This window comes from Dipodomys ordii, unplaced genomic scaffold, assembly GCF_000151885.1.
Source record: "Dipodomys ordii isolate 6190 unplaced genomic scaffold, Dord_2.0 Scaffold117, whole genome shotgun sequence".
Classification (NCBI taxonomy): domain Eukaryota; kingdom Metazoa; phylum Chordata; class Mammalia; order Rodentia; family Heteromyidae; genus Dipodomys; species Dipodomys ordii.
Genome location: NW_012267333.1, coordinates 2,180,254 through 2,201,445, shown reverse-complemented (window position 1 = coordinate 2,201,445; position 21,192 = coordinate 2,180,254).

The following is a 21,192-nucleotide window of genomic DNA, read 5'->3' as shown; positions in this document are numbered from 1 at the left end:
TGTGAAAAGTCCAGACTCCGAAGCGTGATCTGTAAGACCTCTCAATGGTAAGTTCCTCTGATAAGCCAACTTCCTTCCGGCCACAGGTCTTTTATTTGTGTGGCTTCCTGTCTTGAATTCTTGCTTCATATGGTGTCCTTCTATGTGAGCGCCGCATTCTAAGGGATCTTCTCTCTGTATTTCCAGTCCTGGTATATCCTTATTAGCAACTTTCTTGATCTTCTTTGCTTTCCTTTACAGCTCTCATGAGAACTGCATTTACTTATTTGCTGAAATATGTACTGCCTGTATCTAGTTAGTGTTTAGCTCTTTGTCAGATTCTGAGTTCCTCCAAGGTAAAGGAAATTTTTTTTCTTGCTCACAACTTCACCCCCTCACCTACCCTACCACACCCGACCAAATGCCTATGACATATGAGTTTGTCAAATATTTGCTGAAAAACTCCTTAGCTCCGTAAACCAAATAGTAATTAATAAATAAGTCTTTTTCTGAATAGAAAACATACTGGTTTTATTTTTAAAAATTGATTTTGTTCTTTGTATTTTCCCCCTATTGCTTTTCTGCCTTTTGGCTAAGATCAAGCATACTATTTTTTCCCCTATTTTTCCAATTATTAAATCATTTAGATCAGCAAAAAAAAAAAAATACTGTGAGTGTTTGGAAAACCGGGGCTGGAAAAAGTGGTTTGTAAGCCTTTATGACTTTAAGTATAAAATTGCCCCAAACAGAATCAGAATGCCTCTTCTAATTTCCTGTGTTTTTAGGGCCCTTACTTATCAATTGACATGTAAAAGAATTTGTAGGGTTCCAATCCTTCCTTTTATATGCAGTTTTGGCTCTTTTTTTGGACATTTTTTTGGATTGTTATGTTACAGGTGATATACAGAGGGGTTACAGTTACATACATCAGATAATGAATACATTTCTTTTTGGATAGTGTTACCCTTTCCCTCAGTCTCTCCCAGTTTTTTTCTCCTGTTTCATTTTTTTTTCTTCTTCTTCTTCTTCTTTTTAAAACCTTTAAGTAGTGTACAAAGGAGTGTCAATTCAACACATCATATTATAAGTACAATGCATCTTGATCAATGTCATCTCTCTATCATTCTTTCTCTTCTCATCTCTTCCAATCTTACCCATCACCTCAAGTTATCTAGTTCCATTTTTACATATTTTGAATATTATGACTGTATTTTCCTATCCTTCCTTTCTCCATTTGTCTACTCCCCGCTAGACTACTTCCCTACCCTGACAACACATTTCAGTTTCCTGGTATTTATTTTGTTAAATTGTAAGTTCATTGTTCAAGAGTTATGCTATTACAATCTGCCATGCATGTATACCATACTTTAGTCCATTTGTTTGTGTATTTATGCATAAGACCCTGTAATATACTTTCATCTATGTTCATAATTTTGATCTAACTTCCATATATGAGAGTGAAAAACCTAAGCAATTCCATTTTATTTAAGACCCCATCTCAGTTCTGCGACTTAACTCGTGGCCCACTTTAGCCCCAATGCTAAGAATTTATGACAGAAAGCCACGCACAATTCTTGGAGCCATAGATGGCGTTTGCTTAAGGCAGGTGTTAGCCCCGAAGTGGTGTTGCCCCCCCAGCGACTTAGGGCTCAGAGTTTCGGTTCCGAGGAAAACCATATAATTTTCTTTTCTTTTTTTTGGGTCCAGCCGTGGGGCCTGAACTCTGGGCCTGGGCGCTGTCCCTCAGCTCTTCAGCTCAAGGCTAGTGCTCTACCACTTGAGCCACAGCACCACTTCTGGCTTTTTTTCTTTTTGCTTATGTGGTGCTGGGGAATTGAACCCAGGGCCTCATGCATGCAAGACAAGCCCTCTACCACTGAGCCACCTTCCCAGCCCAAACCATATAATTTTCTGACTAACCGGTTCTTCAGAATCCAGGGTGAGACATGCCATGCATTCTGTTGGTGCAGGTGTGACTCAAAACCGTTTTTGGTCAAGCTATGGACCAAGGATATTTTTCTAAAGGACAACCAATCATATTTGCCCAGCTTAGCTTGCTTTAAATGTTAACCAATCATGTAATTTCTTATGTAAAAGTTCCTTAAAGTTGTTTGTTCAATACTATAAGAACTGTGCTGATTCTATGCTCGGGGCCTCTTAGCGTCACAGGTTACCGAGTGTGTGGAGGACGAAGCTCCAGCTTGCAATAAACGATTCTTTGCTGTGTGCATTGATCGTGGTCTCTGGTGGTCTGTGAGGGGGCATCCAAAAACGGGGTACTTCAGAGAGAAATCATGTACCCTTGGTCTTGTTGAGATTGTGGCTCTTTCTGAACAAAAGCGAGGTCCAAAAGTGTCTTTTGTGTTTTGTTCTACAAAGGTATAATTTGAAGGTGGCTGAGCCATTGTTTTGAATGAAAGTAACTTGTCGGTCCATTTTTCTGACTAATGAAGTGGTCCATCTCCTCCAATGCTAACAGTTTATCTAATTCATTCATATGCTTGAGTAAGAAAGAACTCTTTCTGATCGGGTGTTAACTCTAGATCAAGTTGTGGAGACAAAGCCCTTTATTCCTTCCCTTCTCACTTATTATTCTAAGTCATGAGGTTGCTGCTACTCTTGGAGTCATATAATAAGTCCTTGCCCAAGTCCCAGATTTGCACTCTAGTTGTAGAGCAACTACGGCTCACATTAATGCATTGTACGGTTCAAAAATCTAGAAGAGAGGATTCAGAACATCCTCATAATAAATGATTTATGAAAGAAAGGGTGAATCTGATCAGGGTACATTGTAAGCAAGTATAGATATGTCAGAATAATTTAGAGGTAGATGTTTAATCACCCTGTCACTGAGTGTGGGATTCAGAAAGAGTGGCAGCCATTTCAAATAGTAAATTATTCTCTAGACCTTGAAATGGCACTTTGCACGCCATCGGTGCAAAATAGGGACAGCCAAGCCAAGATGGAAAAACCCACTCGTTCTTTGGATGCTAATTGCTACTATCAGAATACAGAGACTATGGGGAGCCAATGGGCGTGAAGAGCTCGTTAGAAGAGGAAAATATTTTCAAACACACACACACACACACACACACGCGCGCGCGCGCGCACACACACTTCAAGTATTCTTCTGTATCTTTCCCCTTAGTCCCTAAGTTTAGAATCACTGTTAAGAAGACATTGTTATTAGTTTTCATGTTAAACCACAGGGGCCAAGATAGCTAACAAGTTACCAGAGCTCAGATAACTGACCCACAGATTTGTAACTGAAATTCGCATGTTGGAAAACTGGAATTTATACTCATTGAAGAAGGCAATGAGCTAAAGTGGGACAGAAATGTACAGAAGAGGCAGAATTCATGAGGGAAATCCAGAAGGAGTAGGCATTTGAGAGGGCTTGATGTAGAGATAGACTTTTCGAATGTCTTGTTCCTGATTTTAAAAACTATGTTCATGAATGGCATTGGTATGTAATAGGCCTGTATCATATATTCTATGTCAAATTGATCTCCATCTCCTGAATTGTCCACAGTTTTTCTTTCTGTTTCTATTGATACTGATCATGTTGTTTCTGCTCTTCATTCTATTAATATGGTGGTCCATTGATTTTTGTATGTTGAATAAACATATTCCTTTCCTAAGCTATATATCATTTAGCCATGGTATATAACCCTTTTTGTATGCTGTACAGTTGGTTTGTGAGTATGTTGCTGAAGTTCTTGTGTCTATTTTCATAAGGAATATTGGTCTGTCATTCCCATGATGCCTTTGGTTTTGATATCAATGAAATATTGGCCTCATAGGATGATTTGAATAATGTCCCTTCCTCTTTTATTTCTGTGAAGACACTATGTTAGTTCTCTAAATATTTGTTAGAATTCACACCAGGGAAACTGAATAGGGTCTTGACTTTTCTTTGTTGATAGATTTAGTCATTTTGCCTTAATAGGTCTATTAAGAGTACTTAATAGGTAAATATTACTTAATAAATAAGATAACTTAATAGGTATATTAAGATTAAACACAGCTCCAAATCAGATAAGTAGTATTCCAGGAAAATTGCCACAGAGGTTAAATATTGGCAGTTGGACTGTTTATTTTCAAGGCCACTGTGGGCTGGGGAACAGGGTATTGGAACAGTGTTAATATGCTTATTGAGAATCTATCTCTTGTTTTTGGTCAGTTGTGGGGCTTGAGCTCAGGGCCTGGATGCTGTTTCTGAGCTTTTTTGCTCAAGGCTAGTGACCTACCACTTTGAGCCACAGTGCCACTTCCAGTTTTCTGGTGGTTAATTGGAGATAAGAGTCTCATGGAGTTTCCTGCCAGGGCTTGTTTCAAACCCTGTTTCAAAGTCCTCAGATCTCAGCCTCCTGAGCAGTTAATATTACAGGTATAAACCATCTGTGCTCAACCCTGCCTAGGTATTATATATATATATATATATATGTATATACATATATATGTGTATATATGCATACATATGCATACATATGTATATAAATGTATACATGTATATATACCTAATATAGATGTATATATACTTATATGTATATATACATACATATATACACGTATATACATATGTATATGCATATATATGTGTGTATATATATGTGTGTGTGAAAACAGACCCTTTGGCCTTCAGGCAGGAGAGACTTTGGTATACAGAGCTTACATCTTGACTCAATCTGTTTCATGTTCATATTTATTTAAAATTCCTTTGTGACAATACATTTCAGTTCTAGTGGCCTTTTTGTCCCATTGGGTTTTCTCTTACGGAACTTTTTTTTTTCTTTTTTGGGTGGCACAAGGGTTGGAACTCAATGCCTTGGACTTTTTAAACAAGCACTCTGCACCTAAGTGACCCCTCTAGCCCCCGAAACCATTTTTATCCAGGCCTCCATTGTAGACTAAGACACAAAGCAGCCACTGGGGATTCTCTGATGTGTGTTGTATCTCTGTGTGTACAATGGACCAGTTGGTTTACAGTATAAACCTTCTAAAACCCATTTGGGAGAAGTAAAACATTTAGAGATGAAATGTTTCATCGGAAGCCTGCCATGATGTCCATCTGTAATGAACTTCTTCTATGCTCTTTGGCCAGGGCCAAACCTCTGCCCACATTCCCTTGGATCTCCAATTCAGTATGTCTTTTTGGTACTGGGGTGCTATCCCTTAGTGTTTTCAATCAAGGCTCTACCACGTGAGCCACAGCCCCACTTCTGTTTCTTTGCTGGTGAATTAGAGTGAAACATTTTATGGACTTTCTGGCCTGGGCTGACTTCAAACTGTGATCTTCAGACCTCAGCCTCTTGAGTAACTAGACTGACAGGTGTGAGCCACCACTGGCACTCAGCTTGTGGTGTTTTTTCTTACTGGGGTGAAACCATAATGACCTGGTCACGTGCTCTAGGTAGTGGGGTGGTAGAGGAGGCCTGGGAATGAGGGAGTAACAGGTGCTTATTGTGGAAGCCCTAATATCAGCACACACACACACACACACACACACACACACACACACACACACACAGAGGAAATAAAGATGAACCCCTGTAAGCTGAGGAGAGCATCACCCTGAGACACTCTGGCCATGCAGCCCTTGTGAACTAATGTAGCGGGACACTAATAGAGTTCCTTCTTCTGTGAGAGAGTACATTTTGTGGGAGTTCAAAGGTCATTTTTTCTTTTCTGGCCCATAATATTTTGATGGTACACATTGAAAGTATCTGGAGGAACTGCAGAAGGTGGGTGTGAAGAACTACTTAGACCATTTTGGAGATCGTTTCTGATGTAATTTAATAAGGGACGTAGCCCTGAAATCTGGACTCTTGATCAGAGATCACGGAATAATTGGGTTTAATGTGGAATTGTTGTAGTTGTTGACTAGTCAGAGCTATTATCATTTGGAGCTAGGTTTTGTTACCTGCTTTGATAGTCTAACGCTGAACCCTTTTCCATTTTGGCCGTCAGGAGCCTGTCAGTAAGGCAAGAGTACTTACAGGGCTTCTCCAACTAATGTGTCTCTCTGGAGCTGAATAGCATGTGGTAAGAGGGGTGCCTTCCCATGTCACATTGATTTCAAGCAGCTCTTCATCGTTACAATTCCCGGCTGGATTCGCAGCATTTCCAGACTTTACTAAACTACAGCCCCACACCAACGACTGCAATATCATGTTGGATATACAGCTATACCATTGCATAGTTAACGTGTCTATTCTGGCTATTTAAAAATACCATAAACTGGGCACCCTATGGACACTAGAAATGTATCACTCAGAGTTCTGAAGCTAAGGGAAGTGCCAGATCAAGTGGGGAATGGGTAGAGTCTCCCTAGCCAGGGCCTCTGTATGGGGACACTCATCTCATTCATCCTCACAATGGAATGACCTCCTAAAGGCCCACCTCTTAATACCATCACGTTGGGGTTTCAGCAAATGAATTTTTGGACACGGGAGCACATCTATTCAGGTCCTAGTGACAGGGGGTTAACCACCATCTGATAATCTATTAAGACAAAGGCACATTTTATTATAACTCCTTAGGAATTTGAAAACCATCCCTTCTTTATAAGAAATCCCAAAACTTACAAAGGGGCATTTCATTAAAAGCAAATAATTTAAGACATTTATAAATATAAAACAAACAGGATCCTCAGGCAGTGTGTCACCCTCTGTGGTGCTGAGCTGTGGCAGTCTCGCCTGGGAACTGTATCGACGTCTATTATCTCCAGAGAGAATTACGAGATCTGGAGCTGTGTGAAGCAGTGGTACTGGTCTGCAAAGAGAACACAGATCAGAAGCAGCTACAATGTCACTTTTTAATATATATAAGATAAGATATATATTGTAGATGTTATATATATTATTTATAACTATTATTGCATATTATAGTATATAATAAATAACAATATACTACTATATTGCATACTCTTGCATCTATTGCCTATTACATATATATAATGTTATAACATAGATATGTTATATATAAATATAACATACTTATATACATTATTTACATGTTATATATGAATATCTATTATAAATATATATCATATACAAATATAACATATAGATGTTTTATTTATACAACATAATATATAATACTTATTACATATAAGGATTGTATTATATATTACTTATGTAAATAAATTTGTATATTTATTAATTAAATGCATTTAATTAAATATAAATAATAAGATAACAGTTATATTATTAATATAACATGTAATATAATCTATTATATAATATAATACATATAACATATAATATATAAAATATAGGATATAGAATATGTTATATGTAACATATAACATATGCATTATAAATGCAAAATGTATTTCCCAGCTCTTACTTGATTGAGAACCTAGACATTTATATAATTTCCTTATAAAATTCTTGTTTTACGGTATAAAATTCACTTATACAGCACAAATCCATGTCCTTAAATAAACTCACCATAGGATTCCAGCTGGATGCCCCCCTAAAGCAGGAGTTTGAGCTTGATTTTTCTGGTCCTTTAAATAGGCCACTCTGGTTGTTTATTATTGGATTTGGAAGGCTATAGAAAGGGGGGAAAGATAATAAAAGTATAGATTTAAGATCTATTCAAGTATTTAATCTTTGGGGCCTGAAATCAAAGCAATCCTTGGTTTTCCTGATTTTCAACCATTTCCTTTCCAGTGGGCATGGGAGGAGCACTGTGAAGTTTTGCTTATCTATTCTCATTTTTAAGAATGAGTCATACATTTAACAATAGGTGCTAATAATCTTTATGTAAAAGAAGACCCTCCAAAATACAGCACCAGGCTTGCTATTAGCTGATTGGAAGTCATTGATTTAAAAGTTCGGCGATCTCAGTCCAAATGAACATTGGGTAATATCTCAATGAACCCTAATAAGAATCCTGTCTATGAAGAATAGAGATAGTTAAAATATTTAATGACTTAAAATTGGTACTCCAACCTGTTTTTCTCCCTAGCCTCTAAGGCCATAATAATAAAACTATGTCCATTGCCTTGTTGACTCTTTCCATGCCTCTAATATCCTTGGTTGGCCTTGACTAAGAGATTTATAATATGGGCAGTAATAATACACAGTGAAAGTAGTCCTTGTAGTTATATCTCTATATACAGATTTTTACAACCATGGAGAAAGTTACTATAGATGTAGAGTAATATTGGCATTGGCCAGTATAATCTTTTTTTTTTTTCTGGTCCTGGGGCTTGAACTCAGGCCTGGGTGCCTTCCCTGAGCTCTTTTTGCTCAAGGCTAGTGTTCTACCACTTGAGGCACAGAGCCACTTCCATATTTTTTCTGTGATTAATTGGAAATAAGAGTCTCGGGGCCTTTCCTGCCTGGGCTGCTTCGAACCTGATCCTCAGATCTCAGCCTCCTGAATAGCTAGGATTACAGATGTGAGCCAACAGTGCCTGGCTCTGCCACTTTATCTTGCCTGCAATTTGAACCCATCACTATTCGAATCCTTTTATGTGTATTGTGTCCTGTAATCTTCAGCACAAATCTGTATATTGGGTATTATCACCCCCACTTTGAAGAGATCAAGAACACAGATTACAGTGCCAAGAAAATGAGATTCTCACAAGAGCTTGTCAATGCTGTCACGCTGGCTGAGCCTCTCAGTTTCATTCTTCTCTCCTCCCCCTGTCCAGTTAAAGAAGGTATGAGATGAATATGGCATGTTAGACTCACCAGGGGACAAAGCAGGTCACAGGAAGTGAACCTTTAAGATCTGAAAATCTAGATTGAAAGATGATTTCAGATGTAAACTTGGTCCCATACCCTGGGAAAACCTGGTGAGACAAAAGGAATGTCTAAGTGGACTTGAAAGATTGATTAAGAAATAGTGAGTGGTTCAGTTAACATCTCTAACAGCTGACGACATGCTCATACAAGAGGTCTTCCCCATGGTCATGAAAGAGCTTTTTTTTTTCTGAGTGGCTAGGAAAGATTTAACACCTTACCTGCTACTTGAATTTAAATAATATTGCCTTTGTGCTATGTATTCACCATTATCAAGAAAGGTGGTTATCACCTTTTGAGAAACTTTTCTCTAGATTCCACAAGGCCTTGCAAAAGACCTATTGGGGCCTTTGAAAAGATTAGTAAAAGATAACATCTAATTACAATGCATACTTTTAGGAGTTTTTCAGAAATAACGAAGCTTTTAGGAATTGGGAAAAATATGGCAGAATGTGAAGATTTTACTAATATCATATGGAGATTGCTGTGGTGATTATGTTTCATTATAACTGTTTATTTTTAATATTCACTTAACAGAATCAGAAATCTCCTATTGGTTTATCTGTCACCCAACTCTTATGAACATCCTAATATTTTATAGCATGGCATGAACACAATCTTTTATAGAATATTCTCAAAATGAGCCAGGTGCAGGTGGCTCATACCCGTAATCCTAGGTATTCAGGAAGCTGAGATATGAGGATCATGGTTCAAAGCCAGCCAGGGAAAGGAAAATCTGTGATACCCTTGCCTCAAATAAACTACAAAAAAAGTCAGAAGTGGAGCTGTGGCTCAAGTGATAGAGCACTGGCCTTGAGCAAAGGAAGCTCATGGACAGAGCCTAGGGTCTGAGGTCAATTCCCAGAACCAGTACACAACAACAGCAACAACAGAAAAAACCTCTCAGAATGTTATTAGATTCTGGATGAAAAGTTTCAAAACTTATTTAAAGAAAATGACAATTATTAGAAGAAATAGTATTTGATAATCATTTTTCCTCAGAGTTTCTCAGTGGAAGTTAGAGGGAATGAGGTTGATTTTGTGTGAAGGTAAATTATGTGACAAGGCTTTTTCTGTCCTATACTGATGTCTTTCTCCTCCTTTCATTGGTCCCAAACAAGGGAAGGATGCTTGTATGTCTGGAAGAACTGAGATATCAGGAGAAGGGCCAGACAGTAAGCACTTGTCATTGGCGAGTATCAGCTGTGCTAATTACTCAAACTATCCTTGGATTTCCCTAATCTGTTTTAGTAAAATTAGAACAAGTTATGGTGTGGCATCTGGGAACTGATTGACAAAAGTAAAAACATCATTTATCAATTTGTTCATTTTTATATTATATCTAATTTTTCTATATTATTATTATTACTATTATTTTGTCAGTCCTAGGGCTTGAACTCAGGGCCTGGGAGCTATCCCTAAGTTTTTCTGCTCAAAGCTAACATTCTACCACTTTGAGCCACAGTTACACTCCTGGTTTTCTGGTGATTAACTGGAGATAAGAATCTCACAGACTTTGCTTCCCTGGCTAGCTTCAAAACATGATCCTCAGATCTCAGCCTCTTGAGTAGCTAGGATTACAGGCATGAGCCACCAGCATCCTGCTAATTTGCATATTCTTAACTCTCATACCATTTGCCAAAATTGGTGTAGCTTATTATCACCAACTCCTCCCTCCCAAATTATAGGATGCAGCATAGGAGCCCCAGAGTCTCTAAGAAGAGCTAATCAGGCAATTATCAAATTACCTGTCTCCTGATGTTGCAGTCACTGGTTCTGTAGAGAAACTCATACAGTCCATTATTCATTGAGGTTGTAGGACAAATATGTCCCAGATATAATTCATCAGGGAATATCAGGAAGTTATATTCAAATACAGTTGGCTTAACTCCGACCCAGAACCAAAAGAGGTTACACTGTATAATTGCTATTGGGATGTAAGAAAAAGAAAAAGTGTCAGACAAAACTATTATTATGGGAGCTCAGGAAAGTTCAAAGCTAGTTAATTGTAAATGACACCCCTGTGGGGAAGGAAAAACATTTTAGAGGTTTTCTTACCTTCTCCCTTAAAACAGTCATACATCCTCTCATGTTCTAGTATCCAGAAGAGTCTAGTAGAATCTAGAAGGATCTTATACATAGATGAGAACCAGCACCAGAATGATGCTGATCCCACATTGTAGTTCCCCAGTGGAAGACCATCTCCACTGAGCACTCATGTTAGTAATTGTGGATGATTGTCAATCCTGATTTAAATTCCTGGGAAGCAAAGCTTATGTTCTAATCTTGATGTCTATGCCTAAACTTGGAATTTTTCTGAAGCCACCCAGTTAATCACTTAATACTAACAAAACAAGAAATATAGTGATCATAGTTTATTACAATGTTCTTTTCCCTCTACTATTGCCATCTCTTAATTATATTCGCAGTTACCCTCCCCCCCTTTCTATTTGAATGAAAGCAGGATGCTGAACTGTATAAATCTGGCAGTTAATACCTAGAGTAATTTGACTACTGGGCTAGCTTGTAAAGTCTGAGCAGAGAATTAGGTGGTATTTTACAATGCTAATTGCTGTTATTACTTCAGAGCCAAGAAAAAAATAACCCACACCATATATTTAATATATATTTGTTGAATGAATATGTGGACAATACTTCCTTTACTGGGAAAAAGAAATACATGAAGATACTCCTTGATCACTAGGCTTTGTTTTAGAAAAACAATAAAACATACAATTAGAAGCAGGGCATCAGTAGCTCACACCTGTAATCCTAGCTACTCAGGGGGCTGAGATCTTAGGATCATAGTTCAAAGCCAGCTAGGGCAGGGAAGTCAGTGAGACTCCTCTCCAACTAAGTAGAAAACGTCTGGAAGTGGAAGTGTGGCTCAAGTGATTGAGTTCCAGTCATGAAGTTAATGAAGTACCAGTTAATAAAGTTAGGGAACAGCATCCAGGCTCTGAGTCCAAGCTCTGGTCCTGGGGCACGTGTGCTCATGCACACACGCACACATACACACAAATGTACAATTTGGGTTAAAAGCCAAAGATAAAATCCTCCCGAATCTTTCTGGTGAAGAACTTGGAAAAGCTACCAGCTTCAGAATTTGCTAAACATTTTCAACCAAAAGGTATTTGAGACTCTAATCATTTTAAGTTAATTAAAAAATACTTTTTTTGGGGGGGATCGGTCATGGGGCCTGAACTCTGGGCCTGGGCGCTGTCCCTCAGCTCTTCAGCTCAAGGCTAGCACTCTACAACTTGAGGCACAGCGCCACTTCTGGCTTTTTTTCTTTTTGCTTAGGTGGTGCTGAGGAATTGAACCCAGGGCTTCATGAATGCAAGGCAAGCGCTCTACCACTGAGCCACCTTCCCAGCCCCTAAAAAAATTTTTTTTGTATGCCAGTTCTGGGGTTTGAACTTAGGGTCCCTGAGCTTTTATTGTTCAAGGCTAGCACTCTACCACTTGAGCCAAAGCTCCACTTCTTATTTTTTCTGGTGCTTAATTGGAGAGAAACGTTTCAGAGTTTCCTGCCTGGCCTGGCTTTGAACTGTGATCCATAGATCTCAGCCTCTTGAATAACTATGATGATAGGTGTGAGCCATCAGCACTTGGTTTATAATATAAATTCTATTTTTAATGTGCGCTTAAGGTAAATATGATAATATGAGAAGCATATATATTATATAGATAATAAAATGGCTATTATAGTGAAATAAATCAATGTAGCCTTCATTTTATATTATTACTCATTTTTAATCTCTGTGGCAAGAACAGCTATAATCTACTTATTTAGTAAATACCCTGAATGCAAATATGCTATTCACTATGATTATCACGTACATTCAGTCTTTTCCACTTGTCCATCCTAACATGTGATATTCTTTGATGTCCATCTTCTCATTTTCCTGTCCCACCCCGACTCTGGTAACTATTATTCTATTTCTCATTGCTGTGCATTTGACTTTAAAAAATTTCTACACATAAGTGAGATCAATGTAATTTTTTTCTGTGCCTGGCATATAATCTTAGCATAATCCTTGCGGTCTACCCATGTTGTGTCTAGTTGCAGGGACTTCTTTTTTTAATGCAGAATAATTTTTTGGTATATGTTATCTGTCCCACAATTTTTAAAAATCCATTCATCCATCAATGGATGCCTCGGTTGTTTCTCTATCCTGTGAACCTGTAATATTTTCAAGTGAAGTACTGAAGTCAGGAAGCAAGAGAACGATTCAAGATCTAGAATTTAAATCAAGTAATTTGTGGAGACCAAGTTGGAAAATCTGAGAAGGAAGTTCTGTGCTATTTTAGGAAGGCAGGCATGGAACCATAGGAAAGGTAGGTTAAGCTGGGATTGGTTTGCTTTCAGGGATAAGCTGCTACCTTGAGCTGCTGGTAATTACTGCAGTCCTGGAGAATCTCGGTTCTACAATCTCTAAGGTCATGTCACATTGGATGGCGTGTTTTCTCTTTTCAGCTCACATCTGATTGGTAGATCAGTCTTTATCCTTTTCCAGAGATAGAAAGAAGATGTCTCAGAGGACTCACTAGCCAATCTAAGTTGTGTGATGAAGTGTAAAGATGCTTAGTGAATTCCAGAAGTAGAAATGAAAGCCAAGCATGATATGGTATAAATAGGATTGGTGTATACATAATTTAAAAACTTACTTTGGTGGATAGAAGAGGCTGTGTCATAGAGGAAGTGCGCCCAGGAAGGGCCGTTTTTAGGGATATTCACAATGAGCTACTGGTGGCGTGGGCTTGAGTTGTGGAAAACATGGGAAGAAACAAGTTGGTGACCAAAAATTTCACACAATTTGTTTCACTGTAGCTGTGGCAATTTTAACCTACACAGCAGAATCCAAGTAAATGCGTTCAAAATGTAGTGAAACGCAAAAGGGATATTACCAATTGCATGTTAATCAGTTATTAACTAATTCAATTGAACTGGTATGTGGTAAAGAAGAATCAAAGGATCTTAGCAAATCTGTTCAGTGTGATCACTAAGATCTTCACACTGAGGACTTCACACTGAGTTCTAACTTCTGTCAGAATAAAAAATGGCTTAGTAGTAGAGTGCTTGCCTAGCATGATGAAGCCCGGGGTTTGATTCCTCAGTACCACATAAACAGAAAAAGCTGGAAGTGGTGGTACTGTGGCTCAAGTGGTAGAGCACTAGCCTTGAGCAAAAGAAGCTCAGAGACAGTGCCCAGACCCTGAGTTCAAGGCCCAGGACTGGCAAAAAAAATAGTATAGTCCCTCTAGCTTTTTACTTAAATTACATGTGGAGTCATCTTCAGCGCTTATTGAAATATAGATTTCCCCAGGGAAGCAAACAATGCATCCTTTCCCTTATATGAGGAAGCTAGATTTGCCTTATAAACATATAGGCAAATACGTTGTGTGGTATGCAAGTGTGTACAAATGTATTAACCGAAATACAGTAGACTCAAGAGAGAGCTTAAACAGTGTAATTCCTTAGAAAGGCACAAATCAAAGTTCAGAAAAATAATAGACCAGGAAGCAAGCACTCAAAAGGGGTGGGGTGGGGTCAAGGGGAGATGGGTAGATGAGGAAAGAGGGGGAAGAGAGGGAAAATGCAGCCAACTATCCACTGTAGGGCTGGGAAGGTGGCTTAGTGGTAGAGTGCTTGCCTAGCATGCATGGAGCCCTGAGTTCCACTCCTCAGTACCACATACACAGAAAAAGCCTGAAGTGGCGCTGTGATTCAAGCAGTAGAGAGCTAGCCTTGAGCAAAAGAAGCTCAGGGACAGTACTCAGGATGAGTTCAAGGCTCAGGACTGGGGAAAGAAAAAAAGAATCCAATGTATATCCTATAAAATAAAGATGAGTGGAAGGGGTCATTAAGTGCTTTGTTAAATGGTAACTCCTTTGTGCAGCTACTTAAGAGCATAAAAAATAAATGAAAAAGAAAATATAGATTCTTGGGTAAAATTCTCAGAATTTGGACTCCTTAGATGTGGAGTGTGCTCATTCATCTATATTTTCAACTTTGTCCTCTAGGTGTCTCCAAAAATCACCAAGAGAGATGAGACTTACATTTGTTAGATTTTTCAACTTTGTGTTTCAACTGTAAGAGGTTATTTTCCTCTAGCAATTTAGCACTGAGAAGGCTTTTCTAATGTCCTGAAATGGGCTATTTCAAACAACTGTGTTTAGGAGGTGGGCCAGACTACCTTAAAAAATGTATGGTGATAGAACTCAGTCTCTGTCAAAAGGTATGTCGAGAATTCCAATATTGTGGCATCCAGCTATACCAAACTGAGAAAAAACACGGATCTGAAAGTCCAAATAAAGGAAGGTGTTTCTCTCTTGAAGAGCTGACAACAGGTAATTTCTATAGCTGAGTGAATACAAGATCACTCTTTCATCTTAGACAGAGGAATTTTCTTATATCTATGCAAACAATGTCATCCTCCTTATATTATGATAAGTTATCCTTAAAGGGGGAAGAGATTTTGCAAGGAAATGGAAGCTACCAGTGGTCACACCAGGAAAAGATAGAAGCTATTCAAACTTCAGTTATGTACTGAAAACAGTATATGTGGTATAGTTCTTTAACTTGTAGTAACACAACACTGGATTGAAACAGTCAGATTTAGAAAGCCCCCTCCCCACAGGGGGCTTATTATTCTTGATTATTATCTTACAGTTATTGTGCTGAGGATTTAATCCAGGGCTTTTTGCATGTTAAGCAAGTATTCTTCCACTGAACTACAATCCCAGTTCAGAAACCACACTGAGAACCACCAATTAGCCACTCTCTCTCTGATTTCTTTGACAATACCTGGTGGGTAATCTCCAAAGCAAGTACACATCAGACAACACAGGAGAAGCAGTCTTCTGAACACCAGAAAATCCTTCATCTGGTCAGAGCTCAGGCAACAGGAGACTGGAACTTGTGAGAGGATCATCCTGTCTTGTTTTATCTTCACCAAACTCATCAGGTGTTCACTATATACATAGCGTTGAGTAGTTTGGAGACAGCCATTATTTACTTAGAATATGAGTCTTCTAAAATGTCACATTTTGTTATGACAGGTACTAAAGATCAATGAAGTAGTATGGCATGTAGCATTTAAATGTTTTATGGAGACTGTTTTTTTTTGGGGGGGAGGGGTGCGTGTCTCAGGATACCTTTGGGACTCCATCCATTTCAGGTGTGCGTTCTTTGGGTTTCTGAGGATTAATCATTGGGAAATAATTTGTAAAGCACAGACTCAGTTCTTGCAGGTTTTTTTTTGTTTTAGCTATTTGCCAATAGCTCTAGTCCTGAACACATGTATTTCTAAGTGGGAAGATGGCAGGCTTGAAGCGAACAGCTCCAAAGAATATTACATTTCTTGCAAATCACCAAAGCAAAGCTCTGAGAATGGATGTGACCAGGTGGGCCAGTTCACTTGCTCCCATATAATGCCAACAAGCAACCTTTGTCAGAGTCTGTTCTTAAGGCTAACTCTTAGTTAACACGATGTTAGGAAGCACTTAATATTAATGTGGAATTCCTTTATTCTATTAAATAAGAACTCCTATCACCTGGGCATCTGACTCAGTCAGTCTGGAGTTAAGATGCAAGAAAATGGACTCGTGGTACACACTGAGAATCATGATGGTTTGATTACAATTTGGAAATAGAGGTCTTATCATTTCTATCTATATGGATATATTTCCCAATTTGGTTGAAAATAATAGAGATATGTTAAAAAACAAAATTCATAACCAATTGATATTTGCTCTTCATGAGATCAAAGTTTCAAGGACATTGTTCAAAAGAAAAGGAGGACTCTGAGCTCATATCCATGCAAATAGAACCAGGCAAATTCAGGACATTTAAAAAAAGAACACCTTAAATTTGGTCTGTGTATTTGGTGCCTATTCTTCCACCCCTCAAATGAATCTGAAAGCTTCTAGTATCTCAAACATAGTAGAAAAGGGGGACAGTCTTATCTCACCTCCTTATTATCTCCTAACCTGCTTCTTGTATAACCCACTCACCCAACTGAAGTATCATGCAGATGTATATTATTAATGTATTTATTTTTTGTAAGTCATTAAAATATTTTTTTTGTTAGTCATGGGCCTTGAACTCAGGGTCTGGGCCCTGACCCTGAGCTTTCATCTCTAGAAGCCAGCACTCTACCACTTTGATCCACAGCCCCACTTCCAGTTTTCTGGGGGTTAATTGGAGATAAAAGTCTCACAGACTTTTCTGCCTAGTCTGGCTTTGAACCACAATCCTCAGACCTCAGCTTACTGAGTAGCTAGGATTACAGGCATGAGCCACTGGCTTAAATGTAGTTTTAAACTTAAAACAAAGTACTCAACCCAGAGATAGGTTATTATTATTTTTCAGGCGCTTCCGGCACCAAAAAAAAAAAAACAACCTCCCCAAACTAAAGATTCATGAGTAGAAATGACCCACTGTAAAAGCATCACAAACCAAGCATGTACACAGTAGCTAAGTAGTTTGGAGATTTGGACTACTTCTTCCTCGATCAATTTGCTTACATTTTGCTGGCTGGGTTTTGCAGGTTGGCAGATAGAGGTGACTAAGATTGGACTGATGAACGTTGAAGACGTTGTCCTGCATCCAGGCCTTGACCACCCCAAATGGCAATATCTCTGAACACAGTGTTTTGCTGCAGTCTTTATTCTGATACACATAAAACATTTAAAGCCACAATAGTTAGAGTTAAAGTATGTTTATGGCGAGCAAATGCAGTCATTATAGCCAATGTACATTATATAAACATTGAATGACATAACTTGAGGGTAGGGATGGGAGGGGAGAAATGGGGTTGAAGAATGGAAGTGGTAACACCAATCAAGTAGCATTGGACTCATAACCTGACCAACGGGATCACAACCTCTTTGTACAACTATTTAATAAAATAACAATATTTGTCTACATCACAGGTTGAATCTACATGATGGTGAATTATTCAATACATTACATTTCTTTCTTTTTTATTGTCCCATCTCTTATGGAATGCCAAGTTGGAAATACATGAAGAAATTTGTACATGGTGGCCTTTTAGAACTTTTAGAACGTTTATGAGTATAACAATACAAATTTAGGCCATAGCGAGGGTTGTTCAATGAATTCATCAATGTCATTTCAAATTTCTGTATCACCAGAGCATAACGTGACTGAGTTTTATTAACCAGTCATCCAAAGGAAAAAAAAAGCAGAATGAATTTTTTTAAAATTTTTTGTGGAGCTGAAGATGTTCAAAACCTAGAGCCTCACCCAAGGTTAATCAAATGCTCTACCACTGAGTTACACCCTAGTTCCAAATATTCATTGAAGCTCCTTTTCCTAGTGAGATTTTAATTTTCAGTTAAAGGTCCTAATGAGATTTTTAAAACTCTCTCCTTTTATGTTGTCATCTTCTATTTTAAAGAAAGGGTAGCTCCTGTTCCTCAAAACGCAGTTACTATTCGTCCTGGGTACTTGAGATGATTTATTATCTAAAAGTAGAAACATAGAATTCCAATCTCCACCTCAGGCCTTCTGAATTACAGTCTACCTTGTAACAAGATCCTCAGGTGATAGGTTTTCTTTCTAAAGACTACTAGTGAGAACCAACACTGCATGCTTTCTGAAGGTGAAACCCTATAGACCAATGCTTCTCGAAGTGTGGTTGCTGGACTGTACCTGCATCATCTGAGAATTGATAAAAGTGTCAATTCTCAGTTTTGCCCAATCAGGAAAGTGGGTGGGATTTGTAATGACTCCATTTCCTGTTAAGTTTGACAGCTATGGTTTGGAGGTTGGTTGGTGGAATAAAGTCAAAATAGATAGCCTTATATTATCAAGCTTTCCTTTCTGAGGTATGTGGGGGAAATTAAATTCTCTTACTATTTTTTTTTTTTTGGTGTTCAGATGTGGAGTTTTAATACAGTACATCTTAGCGCACCAAATAACCACATTGAATGGTACAGGCTCTAAAGCAAGGGTGGAACCCTGAATTAGCTTTAAATTACCTTTCACAGGCCTACCTCTTCCCAACGGTCATCATTAAATGTTGTGCGTGACTTTGTTTTTGTTTTAAAATTGATGTGTTATTCTACACTCAGATGGCACCCCTACCTGGTATTTTCTCTTGTTCTTTGGTAATTGAATAAAAAAAAGTGTTAAATTTTAGAAAGTGAACTGATGGTAAGTTGATAGTGGGTGTGTGCTGTTCGAAGTGGTGGGTGGATAATCGCTCACTCCTGAGTGTGGCTCCAACGATTTGGGTACATAAGGCCACCTACTCCTCTGCATACTCCACTTACTCTGCTTGCTCCTGTGTCCTCAATAGGGTTTGTTTTCCAATAGGGGCACACGAAGACTTTTCATGGGTGGAAAGGGCTCTTGGTCCTCCTTTTCTTGATGTGGAGCTGTGCTGAGGACTGGTCAGGTACCAACTGTAATTTGGAGGGCTGGAAATTGTTGACCACTGCTGAAAGATGTCACTTTTAGGTTCTCTGTGCTTTTGAAGAGGTTGAATCTTATTAATAGCTAAGGATGCATATGGGGAGGGAGTCCTCTTTTTTTTTTTTGGGTCCAGTTGTGGGCCTGAACTCTGGGCCTGGACACTGTCCCTCAACTCTTCAGCTCAAGGCTAACGCTCTACCACTTGAGCCACAGCGCTACTTCCGGCTTTTTTTTCCTTTGCTTATGTGGTGCTGAGGAATCGAACCCAGGGCCTCAGGCATGCAAGGCAAGCGCTCTACCACTGAGCCACCTTCCCAGCCCCAGGGAGTCCTCTTTTTATGACATCCTAAGATCATGCTGCACCTATTTGTCCCCACAATCCTGGAGAATGTGTCCTAACTTGAAAACCACTTTATTTTTCCAACTCCTCTTTGCTGTTATGTGTGTGTGTGTGTGTGTGTGTGTGTCTGTGCGCATGCGTGTGCATGCTTGTCCTGGGGCTTGAACTCAGGGCCTGGGTGAAATTCTGGAGCTTTTTACAGTTCCATTTCTCGCTTTTTGGTGCTTAACTGGAGATAAGAATCTCAAGGACATTCCTGCCTGGGTTGGCTTTGAACCTTGATCCTCAGATCTCAGCCTCCTGAGTAGCTAGGATTACAGGTGTGAGCTACCAGCACCCAGTTGGGATTACCTTTTTAAATTCCAGTACAATTCTTTGGAGATATAATTCTTGTTTATTGCTAAATAGTATTTCAATGGTTCACTCGGCTGAGTGAGTCCTTTAACCTCTGAATGAAATTTGGTCTGTTTCTAGATTTTAGCTATCATGTATAAAGCTGTTGGCAAACATTTATGTGCATTTGATATGAAGATAAATGTCTATCTGCCTTTCCAATAGTTCTTTCGTGGGCTGAATGGTAGTTGAATATTTAGGTTTTTAGAGAAGTTGTGAAACTTTTCCAATGTGATTGATTCATTTTATGTTGTCATCAGCAATGCATGAGTGACACAGTTTTTTTTGGGTCCTTGTTTAGCACATTATGGTTGTTGTTGTTTGTGGGGCTTGAACTCTGGGCCTTTTCAGCTCAAGGAGAATGCTCTAGCACTTGAGCCAAAGCCTCACTTCTGGTTTTCTGGTGGTTTACTGGAGATAAGAGTCTTATGGACTTTCCTGCCCAGGCTGGCTTTGAACCATGATCCTCAGATCCTCAGTTTCCTGAGTAGCTAGGATTATAGGCGTGAGCCAACGGTGCCTGGCCAAGCACACGATGTTTTAAATTTGTATTTTATTTGTTCTATTGCATGTGTATTGTAGTTTTAGTTTAGATTTCAATATCTTTTCATGTGCAATACTGTCATCAGGGGAAAAATGGCAGACTAATAGAGTGTACATCTGAAGAGTAATTTTCCAGTATTTTCTGAGACCCTAATTACAAGTGAGGGGATTTCTCCTTAGCTACTCTCTCCTTTTTTGGGGGGGAGAGGTCCAGTTGTGGGGCCTGAACTCTGGGCCTGGCGCTGTCCCTCAGCTCTTCAACTCAAGACTAACCTACCACTTGAGCCACAGCGCCACTTCCAGCTTTTTTCTTTTTGCTTATGTGGTGCTGAGGAATCGAACCCAGGGCCTCAGGCATGCAAGGCAAGTGCTCTACCACTGAGCCACCTTCCCAGCCCCACTCTCTCCTTTTGTTCCAATGCCTACATAGTCATCATTTCTAGATTTTTCTTTCAAATTCTCTTCTATCTACATCAAGTAGCACATTATGTCAGAAAATTTATTTTTTCTGACACACGCATGCTCACATGCACACACACCAGATAGGACAGTTATTTTGCATAAAAGGGATAGTGGTTTTATTGTCTTTAATTTATTTTTTCTGACACATGCATGCTCGCATGCACACACACCAGATAGGACAGTTATTTTGCATAAAAGGGATAGTGGTTTTATTGTCTTTCCACATTCAAAAAGCTGATTGCTAGGCCTGCATGTGCTGGATAGGTCTT